Source organism: Amblyomma americanum, chromosome 1 (genome assembly GCF_052857255.1).
Source record: "Amblyomma americanum isolate KBUSLIRL-KWMA chromosome 1, ASM5285725v1, whole genome shotgun sequence".
NCBI lineage: Eukaryota > Metazoa > Arthropoda > Arachnida > Ixodida > Ixodidae > Amblyomma > Amblyomma americanum.
Window position 1 is genome coordinate 82909311 of NC_135497.1, and position 14848 is coordinate 82924158.

Sequence of the window (14848 nt, forward strand, 5' to 3'; positions counted from 1 at the left end):
TTGCCTAAATTTATAATCTAAATTTTGTACATGGTTAGCAGATTTTTATTGGCACCTTGCTCATATAAAATGTTTGCTGCAGTATTTAGTGAGTATATAATTTCAACTTGCGCTCAAAAAAATTCAATTGTATGCCCATATGAGGCCCCATATTTCTGAAATTCAGTCATCCGAGTTTTGATGCTTTTCGTGGCCCGACTGATTGAAAGGTACTCGTAGTCATGCGTTTCAGTGACTGCACTTGTAATCTCTTTTTAATTAATTTTTTAACAGGCCTTAACGAATGTGTTGTTTATCCCGCGGGCCGCCTGCCTACCCTCCACCTACTCGTCAAGCAGACGCTTCGCGGAAGGCTTTTCGCAGTAGTTTCCAGAGGGGCTCTCTGCGTCCAGTTCCGTGCGTCCCCGAAACACTCCGAAGTCAAGGGTTCAGAAGTATGGTGAGCAATATCGAGCATCCGCGGCTGACAATGAAAAATCGCGGTGATATGACGTGCTCAGTTTTCTTTTCCGACGGCTTGCCATGGGTACCATGGAGCATGAGGCCGGGAGAGACAAAGGAGTTATGTCAGTTCTCTTTGTTGAATGAATGCTGCGGAACGACGATTGAAATATTGCTTGAACATGACTGCCTCAAATTCTGCAGTATCTGCTCCATCATAAAAATGCATGCGAGTACTGCGGTAAGTGCAGCACTGTTTGCTGATTCTGACAATGTAGACGAGTACAGGTGATCCCTGCCGAACGTGACCTTAGCTGCAACTGCAGTTCGGAATGATACGGAAGAGGGCAGCGGAAATTTCGGGTTAAGTATCCCTTCAGGTTGGCTCCCCTGCACGACGGACGGGCCCGCTAGCTACAACGCTTCACTGCATGACTGCAGTGACTTGGGGAGAATAGACAAGACAGACCGACGGCTAGCGAAAAACCATTTGAAAAACGCTCACAAATGCTTAGGAGACAAAAGATAGCCTAGGGAAACCAGCGGGGCATCGATGCCGTCAGGCATAACAAACGCACTGCCAAATACTCAAAACATTGCGACCACGCCGCCGAAATGGAAACCATAGAGCACTACACGGCACCAGAGAAGCAATGCGCACTCCCAGCGGTGCGTGTGCAGCGAGGAGGGAAGGTGCCCACGTTTTGTGCTGTGCTCGACGGTGCAGATTGTGGCAGCTTCGAAGGGGAAATAGTCATTCCTTCGTTATACCCGTCACATCGTAATAAGCCGTTTTGTTATAATGAGGTTTGCCTGTACAGTGTTACGTTTGGAGACGCCAACATGCCAAGAATATTAAAGCCACTGGGAATCATCAATCTACCGCGGCTTCAAAGGGCCGTCGATGTGGTTGCAGCGCTACGAGTGCAGGTGGTGGCGTCTACAAGGGTCCTTCCCCCCCCCCCCCTCCCCCCCCTGCTGTTTGAGAAAGGCTTTGGTGAACTCGTCTTTTGTTCTCAACACCGGACCCACCCGGGACATTTTTCTCCCGGAGGGGACGGCGGGGGAGCCGGCGAGCGGCGGAACTGCAAATCAGCCGTGACAAATGCGGCCGGGTTTAACTAAGCCAACGTCTCTGGAATCTTCGTGCTTCGAAAACAACTTCGACTTGGACTGTGCTTTCCCACGCTCTACGTGAAAGCTTCTGCGAACTGCGGTGGGATCCATTCGCCCCCACGCTACCGCTGTGAAGTGCAGGTGACTGACCTTCGACGCTCTCAGTGGGACCCCCTTCGGGCTATTCATCACTGAAGCCTGGACAGCGCGGACCCCAATCTGCCAGAAGTGGCAAGAGTGTGTGGCTGGGGGCGGACCCGGAAGACTGGACACGTGATCTACATCACAGTGATTCGACGCATTTTTAATGAACTAGATTCCCCAACTAGGGACCTGGGGACAGCGGACCCTATTTAAGCAGCGATCTGGCGTGTGTTCGCCAGCTCCCGATTCACTCTTTCAATCTTTGTATAAATGTAAATAAACCCTTCAGTCTCTCCTTCACCTCGAAGACCCTCTCATCTCTTCGTCAACCCCACTACAGCAGTCTCCCGATCCGGAACCCGGGGACACCGACCTTGGCGAGAGACGGCACAGGCGAACCAGGGGCCCGCATCTAACAACTGGTGGCAGCGGTGGGATCGAAGCGCAATCCCCCAACACCGGTGGCCTGCTACGGGAGAAAAGCCCCGCATCTAACAACAGCTATGCCAAAGTCAGGGCAGTCATACATAACATTGCATTTCTCTTGAACTCAACAAATTTTCTGACCTACCTGAATCATCGCAACAGGAATGTAGGTACTGGAATATATATGTATCTCTGCACATCAGTATCAACCATATTGGCCAGGTTACAGAGAAAGCTTTTCACAGTACAACAACCCTTGTAACGAATGTCATATAATAATAAAAATAATAATAATCATCATCATTGATCCTTAAAGACCGTTCACAGGGTATTACATAGGGGGGACATACGTAGGACAATACAAGAACAAAGCCAAAGAGGTTAAAAAAAGAACAAATCTAGTAAAACACACACACACACACACACACAAACAATGAGGGCAATTAGGACAACGAATACAATCAGTAACATCAAATGAGAACACATTTAAAACAGTTACAGAAAAAAAATCAATTGAGCATAGAGGGGGGATTTACAAACGAGTTGCTCAAGCACATCAAACTAAGGGCGAGAAAAGAAATATAGACAGATTTAATGTTCAAAGAGAGACAGTAACCGGTCTTTGAATTTGACAGGGGCACTTTCCATGACAGTAGAATCTGGCAATTCATTCCATTCCTGTAGAAATGGTAGAAATGAATTGGTAGAAATGACTTATTAAAAGCACATGTTGATCCATGCAGGCACTGTATACTTAAGCTATTGAATAAGCCTCGAGATGAACTTGCTGGTGGATGAAAAGATTGGCGCAGATGCGTGAAATGATATCTTGTGAAAGAGGCATAGTCGTGATATCTTGCGGCGAAAGACCAATGAGGGGAGATCCAGTGATGATTTTATGCTGCTGACACTGATTTTGTAGTCGTATTTTGAAGATATGAAGCGAGCGGCGCGGTTCTGCACAGATTCTAAAGAGTTGATGAGATAAGTCTGATGTGGACACCACATTGCGCATGCGTATTCGAGTTTGTATCGTACGAAAGTTTCATATGCCAGTTTACGGACGGCCGGGGGCGACAATGATAATGTTCTTCGAATAAAGCCCAGTGTTTTGGAGCACTCAGCGATCAGTTAAATTATATGCTCGGACCAATTTAGATTGCTTGAGATTAGGATACCGAGGTAACGATACGTTAGTACTTGTGAAATATTGCATAAACTTGCATTTTGAGATATTAAGCTGCATCAGCCACTTGTTGCACCAGTCATCCATTAAAATTAAGTCATCCTGAAGCGTGGTAATAATAATAATAATAAGTACTTTATTCGCACCACATAACATGACACGGGAAACCGGCTGTAAAACCTGCCACACAGGACAGCTTGACAAGGCCGCCGGCCCTCTATACACTTCATAGTAAGGCATGGCACATCACCTAAAAGAAACTATATACCATAAAAAGCGTATGCCTCACTCCAAATGCCGACACTCATGAATGCATTTTGTCATTAAGGAAGTAAATGTCTATGTTTCAAAATATCTGCAAAAAAAGAAATGCTTTTATAATCCTTAAGAAAAGTGAAAGAATACTGGTCAGGCACAGCCTTTCCAGTATTATTCACTGCAATCTTGCAGCCCTAGCTACATTGAGGGGAATGAGGAATCGAAATTGAAGGGGGTAAAGTAGGATACAACTGAAGTCTACAGTGCAGCTCCGCCCATATCCAGGACCACCAAACAGGATTCCTCCGTGAGAAAAAGTAGACCATTCTAAAAGCTTTTCTTGTTACCTAAACAAGAAGCTAATCATGAGACGAAGTTATAAGCTCTAGGAATTTTACACCTCTGGTTTGTTACATACAGTCAGACTTTAAAAAGCTGATTTTGGTCATATTTTTCACCTGATAAGAGAATTACTAGCAAGTAAACAATCTTTTTTTATCGGTATGGAGGAACTGGAGGTAGTGCACAATATAAATGCATGGCCAAGTAATCACAGGAGGCATAAGTCATGACAGAGATTAACAGATGAGTAAGAGTGGGCTTGTAGAATGCATTTAGCAGACATTCTCGTGCGATGAAGAAGAGCTTTCTGAAACTAAAATTTACTAGTGCATTCTGTTAGAGTTTACCTATGAGATGAGTCTTAGTAACTAACAAAGAAATCTAGAAATCTAGAATTTTCATAAGCGGGGATAGTTATTCTTCCTGCCTTCTCAAAAAATCATCCTCTCTTCCCAAATAATCACTGCCGGCATTCATATAGCCATTATGACAACGTCGCACCTGTACAGTACACTGCACGCTCGGTGTTTGCCGCGCACATGTCAGCTCCAAACGCTACTACTGGCGTCATCTCTGCCGCGTCGTCTGCTAAACATGAGGGCGCCGGATCTGTCGAGAACAAAAACGCGCCAGTTCTTTCTTCCTACCTTGTCGCACAAACATTCACTCACAATCTGAGCCATTCCGACCGCGTCGCATCCTCAGAGTCATATTATGTATGCTCAGTAGTTGCAGCCAAAAATTCAGCGCCAAAGGATGCTGCAGTCACCTGTGCAGTGCCGTCTGCTAAACATGAGGGCGCTGGCTGCCCAGAGAACGAAAAACGGGTCAACGCTTGTATAAAGCCGATAAAGTTAGTTCTTTCTGCCTTGTCACAAATAAAATTGTCTGGATTCAGAGCCATTCCGAGAGCTTCGCATCCGTAAGTAAAATAAATGCTCGGTATTAGCAGCGCAAATCGCAGCTACGGGTTTCACCTTTGCCGCGTCGTCTGCTAAATATGAACATGCTGACAGTCTGGGGAACGAAAAAAGTGTTAGTGGTTTTTAAAAGCGGGCACAATTCTTTCTTCTTGCCCTGGCACACAAACAATCATCCGGATTCATAGCCATTCCGACAGCAGCGCATCCTCAGAGTCAAATATATGCTCGCTATTAGCAACACACATGCACATGCACCTCTGCCGTGTCGTCTGCTAAACATGAGGTTGCTGGCTGTCTACAGACCGAAAAACGCAACAGCGCTTTTCGAATGAAGATTTTTTTTTTCTGTCTTCTCAGTAAAAACCAACGCCCAGATTCAGAATTCAGAGCCATTCTAACAGCCCAATACGACGTTAGGAGGCTTTCCGTTTTTGCCAGATGAGCACTGATAATCCCACTAAAACCGTAGAAAATCAGTGTACCTGTTTTGTTATTTTTTTAACACAACATAGCTACTCACTGCTAATGCACTTTAACTTTAGGCTGAGCGTGGCCGGTCACCCCTCAGGTTTCTGGAAGATGCCATTTTTTATGTTAAAAAAGACTGTTTGCACGCAAGTGAGACATGAAATGTTCAGGAAAAAGTGGAAATTTCATATCCCGAGAAATTAAAAGAAACGATTTTTTTTAGCCTGCCAACAAATTTTGGCTACATCGCTGCAAAATACATGAGCTTTCGAGTAGATTGCAGCTAAAGAACTTCTGCAGTGCACGTAACTCATTTAAATAGCCAAAATTTGTTGGGCCACAGCGCCGAGGATAACCGCGTTTTCGAAATTCTAAAAAGTGATATGGATATTACTTGGGGTGGGATACAAGCCTCTCAATAATTAAGCAGCCTAACAGTAATAGTTAAAAAGTTAACTATTCAAAATTATCTTGTTAACCAAACTCCTAGTTAGCACGTCTTAGCTTTATTCTGACTTACTATTTCACCGCTCACAATATGCCAAAGAAAGCACTGTTCTAACTCCAACAAGCCTCATGCTGGCACTGACGAGCCCGCCTCTTTGTGAAGTTGCATATGAATTTGTTCAAGTATTATTATTATTATTATTATTATTATTATTATTATTATTATTATTATTATTATTATTATTATTATTATTATTATTATTAGAAAACATAACCGTTACATTGTTCCTCGTTCAAACGCGAGGCATGGTGCGGGCAGGCGTTGCGCTTATGTTACAGTGGCTGTACTTATTTTCCGGCTACTTTTAACAAACTGCCGGATGAAATCTGTACGGTTAGTACCAGAGGCAAGCTGAGAGAATTATTGAAGAATGAATGGTAAAGCTAGTTCTAGGATTAGTGCAATCTGTTTCGCCTGGTTAGATTTTGCGCCTTTATGCTCTTTTCAGTTTTCTGTTGAATGGAATTACTAATTTTTAGTGTGCTCTTTTTCGTTTTTATTGTCATTTTGTTTTTGTCTATATACGCATCATTCATACTTCTCAGTCACTTTGGCTGCGTTCCAATACTCTAGACGTCTAACAAGACGTCTAGTGTGACGTCTAGGAAGCCATCTACGGCTGCGTTCCAATACTCTAGACGTCTAACAAGACGTCTAGTGTGACGTCTAGGAAGCAGTCTACATGTCCATGTATTGGAACTTGTCTAGTGCTCACATCCGCCTCGCGGCATAATAATGTAACTAAAGCTTATGAACAGTTGTACTATTTTTCACAAACTGAGCAATAAAGATAATTAAAAACGTGTTTTCAACAAGTTTACACATTTCTTCTGGAATGAATTTGCGCGTAAACCGGACTGGTGGATGTGCCTATCGGTCAGTCTACTTGTAGCAGACGGGACCGCTCTCCGAAGACGACGCTAAAGAGATATGCGATTATTCTTTTATTATTGATGCTCAACTGTACATGCTCCTCGAACGTGCTCGTCCAGACGGTCCTGTAAACATAAGAATACGAAAGACTGTAATTAATATGCGCGAAATACGATACGGCTAATATACACTGCAACAGGAAAACACATACGTGACATTAAACCCGCTGTCTGCCCTACGTGGCACTCGGAGACAGCGAGAGACCTAAATACAGCAGCGATCTTTAATCCTGCAACGACTAAAATCAATTCGCAACATGCCGGTGTATTTGTTCTGAGAGTGTAGAGATAAAAAAGAATGCACGCGAAAGAGTTGATGCAACTAATACAGCAACAGAAGAACACATTTGTTAACCGTCACGCCAGCCGTCTTAACGCCCGTCGAGGAAACCAACGACAGCGACGAGTATTCTCTAAAATCAAGTGCTAATTAAGATCCGGCATCGTCCGGATCACGTAAACAGACCTACAGCGTCCGCTGCTGTAGCAAAGCTCTCAACTGCACGATTTTCTCCTGCGTGATTCACTGCTAGGAATCGCACGTCCACGAAGATTAATTAGCCACTAGTTTGCGTACCAAATAACATTATGGAATGACTCACATTTTTCCTTTCCTATACTCCGTGTACAGTCCGACGCCCGCAAGAGCACGACTCGCTCATCCGCGTATATCAGCTCCGCCATCTTTAGACAGCAAGTTAGCCTGCATCGATGTGGACTTCGGCGAAGCAGTCTTATGAGACTACTTCGCCGAGAAATGGAACGCGTCCCAAGATGGCGGCTGTCCGGCTAGACGTCTAAGTAGCCGTCTACTTGGGAGTATTGGAACGCAGCCTACATGTCCATGTATTGGAACTTGTCTACAGCTCACGCCGCCTCGCGGCATAATAATGTAACGAAAGCATATGAACAGTTGTACTACAATTTTTCTCAAACTGAGCAATAACGATCATTAAAAACGTGTTTTCAACAAGTATGCACATTTTTATGCAATGACTTTGCGCGTAAACCGGACTGGTGGGTGTGCCTATCGGTCAGTCTACTTGTAGCAGACGGGGCCGCTCTCCGAAGACGACGCTAAAGACATATGCGATTATTCTTTTATTACTGATGCTAAACTGTACATGCTCCTCGAACGTGCTCGTCCAGACGGTCCTGCAAACATAAGAAAGAATACGAAAGACTGTAATCAATATGCGCGAAATGCGATACGGCTAACATACACTGCAACAGGAAAACACATGCGTGCCATTAAACCTGCTGTCTGCCGTACGTGGTACTCGGAGACGGCGAGAAACCTAAAGACAGCAGCGAGCTTTAATTCTGCAAATATTAAAATCAATTCGCAACATGCCGGTGTTTTTGTTCTGCGAGTGTAGAGATAAAAAATAATGTACGCGAAAGAGTTGATGCAACTATAATACAGCAACAGAACACATTTTTTTAACCGTCACGCCAGCCGTCTTAACGCCCGTCGAGGAACCCAACGACAGCGACGAGCATTAATCTCTAAAATCAAGGTGCTAATTAAGATCCGGCATCGTCAGATGCCGGATCACGTAAACAGACCTACATCATCCGCTGCTGTAGCAAAGCTCTCAACTGCACGATTTTCTCCTGCGTGATTCACTGCTAGGAATCGCACGTCCACGAAGATTAATTAGCCACTAGTTTGCGTTCCAAATAACATAATGGAATGACTCACATTTTTCCTTTCCTATACTCCGTGTACAGTCCGACGCCCACAAGAGCACGACTCGCTCATCCGCGTACATCAGCTCCGCCATCTTTAGGCAGCAAGTTAGCCTGCATCGATGTGGACTTTGTGGAGAACCTGTTGCGAATCGTGAGAAATGGAACGCGTCCCAAGATGGCGGCTGTCCGGCTAAGTAACCGTCTGGCTGGTTTGGGGCTCTCTCAGTTCGAGATCTCGCGAGACCGTTGTTATGACGACGACCAACGCTACTTCGTCAGGCTTAACAGCTGGAAAATCGTCCTTCTGTCTGGAAAACAAAAGCTATTTGTCGCTGAAAACCTTATGCTATTGTTAGAATGGGCAAATCGGAGGCAAATACAACAGTTTAGAACACGATATCGCGTCAAGGGATTAACGACGAAGCTGTTATCGCTGTGAAGCGGCGGGCAGGGCGCCGCCATGTTTGTCAACGCTACGTACGCAAGCAACGCAAAGACCGCAACGTAAAAATCCGAACCTCACGTACGTACGTGAGACTCGCGCATACCCTTTGCGTTCTGCGCATGCGCACTGGTCACACGTAAGAGAGCTACGTACGTGAAGCCTCTAGGTCTCCTCGATTTGGCTGCACTTTCGGCACTAGTCCACAAAAGTGCCGTGTCAGTGTAGTGCCAGTTCTTGCGGCGCGAGTGTAGCCCGACACTAGTGTTGGTGCAGCAGCCAAATCGAGCGCAAAAGTGCAGAAACTTTCGTCTGCTGCGGCCATGTTGGTGTTTGTCGCGTGTTTTCACATATGCGCGAGATTGTGCTAGCTGCATTGAACGCTGTGCAAATTTGCTCGAAGTGGCACATCTCGTGGAGCGGCTAGAAAATTTGTTAATTCCAAAGGTGGTGAAGAATTTGACACCGTTCTTTCCGTTGCGTTGTGCAAAGGGGCGCAGGCCGGTCGACCGTCACTGATTCAACGGGTACTTTGAAGAGGCAACAATGAATTCGAGAGGTTATTCAGAGTACCTCTCGAGACGATCTTTTACAGTCCATACGCGTGATTCAGGCTGTTTCCGTTCTATCGAAAAGTGACTGCGGTTGTCCGCCAAGAGTTGCCTGATCTATATTTGAACTCAACTCAATCGCGTTCCCTTTCGGCGGACGGTGACGGCGACGTGACGGTCAGAGGCTAACTGGCAGGCGAAGGAGTGGGCTGACGGCGCTACCTCGATCAAGCCCAGTCGCTGTCGTAAGCGGAGGTACTGACGTCGCAGCGAGTCACAAACGTTGCGATCGCCCACGTATTATAAAACATCTCACAATCTACCTGTTTATGGAAGCGCTCCATCGTGCTGCGTCTATAATAATTGCACACAAAAGGGAAATGGTGTAAGCAACGTGCGAGGATGGACAGAAAGACGAGAACACATACGCAGTATGTACTACGTGCGCCATGACAGCCAGTCGCTTACGCGCGTACACAGACACGCGCGCATACACACACGTACGCGCACCATCATTTCAGCTGTTTGGTGAGGGCCCGGCGCAGATGCCGCGTCTCTCACGGTAGGCGGCCCTCTCAACCATGGCCTCAACGCCGCTCACAAAACAAGCGGCCGCGGAGCCGCCTGCTACGGAGCGCGCCAAGCTCCTTGCACTACTTGCACGAGAAGAGAACTCGCCGGGAGTCTAGTGCAGCAGTGCAGAACTCGTGCAGCACGAGGCCAAATCGAGTGCCGAAGTGCAGGTGGCACTAGCTGCACTGTCAAATCGAGTGCGAGAGTGCCGCACTTCCTGAACATGGTGCAGAAAGTGCAGCCAAATCAAGGAGACCTCCTATACGTACGTAAAACTAAAACTCTCTATTAATTCTGCTGCGCCTACGGGGATGCCGGGGCTCACGCAAAGCAGCGAGGTAGCTTTTAAACTGCTTATAAAAAGCTAAATGAGCGAGGCGGGCTCTCGGCGGAAATTTGTGGGCGCCCCACTATAGGCGTCGGAATATATGCAGGGCCTTGAAGCGCGCCAAAAGTTCTTCGAACGACTCTCTAGATAGTCTGAAGAGCCTCATGAATTCGAAATTGAAGTAGAAGTTGCAACCACTCTTTTACAGTGCTTCGGAATTCGGCTGCAATCGGTCCAAACAAGCGAGTTGCGGCAAAGGACAGCACGGAGTCGGTTTCCTGGTATTCACTGGCGTAAGACTAGAACTACTCCATAACAAGGAACTATGTGATTTAAAGAGAAATTTATTGGACTTAGTACTCGCAGGGACTCTCGTCCCTCAAACAAACAGTGATACAAAAACGACCTAAGTCGTCGGTGGTACAAAAAACCGCACATGAAAAAATGCACATGATAAAAACACTTTACAAAAAACACACGTGACAAGAGTGCACTGAAAAAGTTCTTGAGCGATGTCGCAGAAATTCACGTCGTGAAGTTTGCCGCGCACTCGTGTCACTTGTAGTCCACGGCACACAGCAGAACCACGCGCACACAATTCTGCCGGTGGCTAGAACGGCAGAGTCAGCACAGCCACACGGCCGCGACGCACATCGATAAAGCGGGTGGACCACCGCCGAAGGAATTTGTGTCCCTCCAGCGTCACAAGGTCTTCGCAAGCTTGCTCTAGCATACGTGCGCGTACACGCTGCAGTGTGATGTCCCCGTCGTCGACCATGGCCAACTGCATGGACGACGCAAGTCTCGTTATGCACGAAAGCGACCGCGCACAAAAAACACACGCGAGAAGTGCACCACTGAACACCTCCACGGCGAGCAGACGACAAGAGCTGCCTGCACGCGCTCGATTGAAAATTGTCGCACATAAGGTGCGGCGCTGCTGACGCGCTGCAGCTGCACCACAGAACTGGACTTGCACTGCGCTGGCACCAGCGACCATACCTTTTCAGACTGGTACCGTGAACCAGCTATGGATCGAATAAAGCTGGCGTTTCCGAGCATGGGAGCAGCCATGTTGCGCGCGCGTTACGTCCCCTGGTGTGATCTTTTTCTGTTGAACTGCACTTCGTCATTGACGACTCATTCCGCTTCGTATGGTGAACATAGGCCTAATAACTTTGTGCAACTTTTTTATATCTAGCTTCATGCACTCTTTTTTTAATTCTGGACACGTCCTCCTCGGAGCTGCGCGACGACACCGCTAGGACGACCGCTGGCGATTTTCGCCGTTGGTCTGAGTAATCGCTGTGCAATTTGTGAGCAGTTTGAGGTATTAATAACTTCAAAGCACTAAAAGACAAGCGCCTATTCAGCTACTATGGCCAGTGGAGCGTGCACATTGAGAGAGGCGCCGTAATTAGGGAGCATTGCCGCTTGCGGCTTACGCGGCGACTGGGGCCTTGTCGAGGGTCGACCGAGGGGGCCCCGAGCCGTGGGCCCACTGTTGCTTCATCGCTTCTCGGCCTCATGGCTAAGATCGCATAGTATATCTGTTCTTATCAGCTTAATATCTGATATGGTCCTTATGCGGGTCCAATATATTATCCTAATTTTTGGAATGGGGCGGAGTGTTTGAAGCTTGCTTCACCTCTGCCACGGGTTGGCCCGGCATAGCACTATCGCTGGGATCGGCCCACTCACCCCACCCCGGGGTGAGAACGTCTCATTATACAAAAATAGATTTCCATTTCTCGTTTTGTGGCGGCGTGTCCACTCCACGTGCTCTGTCACTGCATGCGTCAGAGTGCTGCGTACCCAGCCCGGCACAATAAAATCGTGAACCGGCTGGGGAGTCGGCGATTGTCATCGACGTCACTTGCCCTTTGACAATCGCAGAACTGCTTTCGATGCGGCAGAGAGTAAGGTCGCCAAGTACGAACCCGTGCGCCAATACCTGCTGCGAAAATTCCAGCGGGTCAGCGTCGAGGCAATCGTTGTTGGAGCGCTGGGCACTTGGGACCCAAACAACGATAAAGTAATGAAGAGGCTCTGTAGCAGAAGCTACTTGCGCCTCTTCAAGAAGCTGACGGTGAGCGACACCATCGCTGCTTCACGCGAAGTCTATTCCAGACACGTGGCTGCAAAGTGAGGGGCTCGCACTTCGGTGAACCTCAGCAGTCGCGAGTTGGAAGACTTCGAACACACACAACAGCACACTCACACCACACGAATAAAATTTACAGACGAGACTTCCGATAAAAAGGAACGAACAATAATCAGATATGCGGATGAGAAATAGGAAATGTCCCGAAACATTTCTGAAAAAACTCTCTTCTTATCAGCTTAATATCTGATATGGGCCCTATGCGGGCCCAAGATATTGTCCTAACTTTTGAAATGCGGCGGGGTGCTTGCAGCTTGCTTCACCTCTGCCACGGGTTGGCTCGGCATAGCACTTTCACTGGGATCGGCCCACTCACCCCACCCCGGGGTGAGAACGTCTCATAATCCAAAAATAGATTTCCATGTCTCGTTTCTAGCGGCGTGGCCACTCCTCTTTGCACTCTTACTGTCTCTCTCGTGGCGTGTCCCCAGGCTACTTTTCATCTCTCCTGGCTCGCTGTCCTGCGGGGCTCTCCCCATTACCTTGTGTCGCCCTTTGCCTCTCCTGCTCTTTGTTGGTTCGTTCGTTCGCTCGCTGCGGGCACGTTCTGACAAGCTGGTCTTTGTCTCTGCGTTAGGCTTGACCACTTGCTCTCTTTATCACCCTCACCTCTCTCCTTCTTGCTCAGCCGCTGCCGCGCCGCCGAGGACGGCCTGCTCCTAGGGGGGGAAGGAAGCCACGTGTTCGGGAGTTGCGTCGCCCGGATCGCAGCCGCGCCTCGCGTATGCCCCGGCCACGTGGACGTCCAGGCGGCAGTCCCTCATTCGACACCTGGAAAGCGACCATGGCGTGCGCGTCGACCGGGTCGAATAACGCTTCTTGCACCTTGTGAAAGGATGCCGACCGACTGTGTACGGATGCCTCGATGGAGGGAGGTTCGAGGAGACCGCCCCTGTGGAGTATCGCTACAAGTGCTCTGAATGTGCAATGACTTTTACCGCAAAGAAGGGATTGCACAATCACCACTCGTGGCACCACAGGAGAGAGGCCTCTGAGGCTCTGCCGCCCGTCCCGGGCCGTCTTCAGCGACGCGCCGCTCGCCGACACCGTCTGAAGACTTCCTCCCGGAAACGGAGTCCACAGACTCGCCTCCACCGAGCAGCCAGCCCTCGTAGCCGTCACTAACTCATTCTCTTTCTCCAGGTAACTTCGAAGCCGCCGACGAGCCACCGAGCCCTGCACCAGCAACGGACATCGCCCCGTCACCACTGGAGCCTGACGTCATCATCTCCACGCAAAGGGAAGCATCCGCCCGGGAAGAGTCGCCGATTCCAACTCTCTCGGATCAAGAGGAGGGCCCAACACAGCAACAAGAAAAGGACGACAGCGGCCACGAAGACGAGGAAACCACCGACCCTGCGGCAACGCGGACTGATGACAACGACGGCGCCGGGGACGAAGCGAACACCGACCCCCTGTCAAACCTGACCGAGGACAAGGGAGTTCTCGCCTAGCACGCCAGGCGCCTCCGGCGTTTGCTGCGGGAGCCTGTTTCTGACGAGGGTTGGGATGACTTCCTTTCAGTTTTGCAGGAGGCCATCGCGGAGGTTGCGAAGGAGGTAAAGCTGCCGCCGGCTCCGGCCGGGGGTAAGCCGCGCCAACCGGTCAACCACGAAAACGCTCAGCAGATCCAGAGACTCTACCGCAGGAATCGCCGCCGAGCAGTACGCCTGATCGTGGAAGGCGAACCTTCGCTCTGCCCGGTCCCACTGCAAGACATACAAGACCATTTTACGGCGACGTGGGGACCCAAGGAAGTTGACGCGACCATCCTGCTCGACAAGACCAGCTACATCGAGCCGGCGGAATTCCCCCTCGACGAATTCACAGAAGTCCTCCGGAAGCTCCGCAAGTGCGAGAACAGCGCCCCCGGGGACGACCGCATCACCTACCAGCACTGGAAAGCCACCGACCCGGAAGCCAAGTTCCTGACCGCAGTCTTCAACACCTGCATCAAGTTCAAGAGAGTGCCCCCAGAATGGAAGGAATCTCGGACGATCCTGATACACAAGAAGGGACCGGAGCAAGACATCAACAACTGGCGCCCCATCGCCCTCGGCTCGACGATCGCAAAGCTGTACGCCGGTTGCCTAGCATCCAGGCTGCAGCGTTGGTTCAGAGAGCACGAGACCCTCTCGCGCTGTCAAAAGGGGTTCCTGCCGCACGACGGCTTGTTCGAACACAATTTCGTGTTGCAGGAGCGCCTTGACGCGGCGCGGGCCGGCCGTGGGGAGCTCTGCGTGGCTTTCCTGGACATCGCCAACGCCTTCGGCTCCGTCGCCCACAACGCCATCGTCGACGCCCTGCGAGGAGCCGGCGCCGGAGACGACTTCTGCGCCATCGTCGCCGAC

At 49.0% G+C, this 14848-nt stretch overlaps 1 long non-coding RNA gene, 1 other non-coding gene and 1 pseudogene across 5 annotated transcripts in view; 2 read left to right on the plus strand and 1 right to left on the minus strand.

The window, feature by feature from the left end:
- Window positions 1-6741: 6741 nt before the first annotated feature.
- Window positions 6742-14848, minus strand: part of LOC144113132 (uncharacterized) — a 56313-nt gene continuing 48206 nt past the window's right edge. For 2 of the 4 annotated variants that reach the window (XR_013310650.1, XR_013310648.1), the window contains one exon: window positions 10658-11117. This is a non-coding gene — a long non-coding RNA (uncharacterized LOC144113132). Of the gene's footprint in view, window positions 7900-10657; window positions 11118-14848 lie in introns of those variants that run through there. The other 2 variants (XR_013310649.1, XR_013310647.1) reach the window with 2 other exon arrangements.
- Window positions 11845-12035, plus strand: LOC144116612 (U2 spliceosomal RNA). Its single transcript, XR_013311937.1, has one exon. It is a non-coding gene; the product is annotated as a U2 spliceosomal RNA (small nuclear RNA).
- LOC144116617 (U2 spliceosomal RNA) lies at window positions 12646-12814 on the plus strand (annotated as a pseudogene).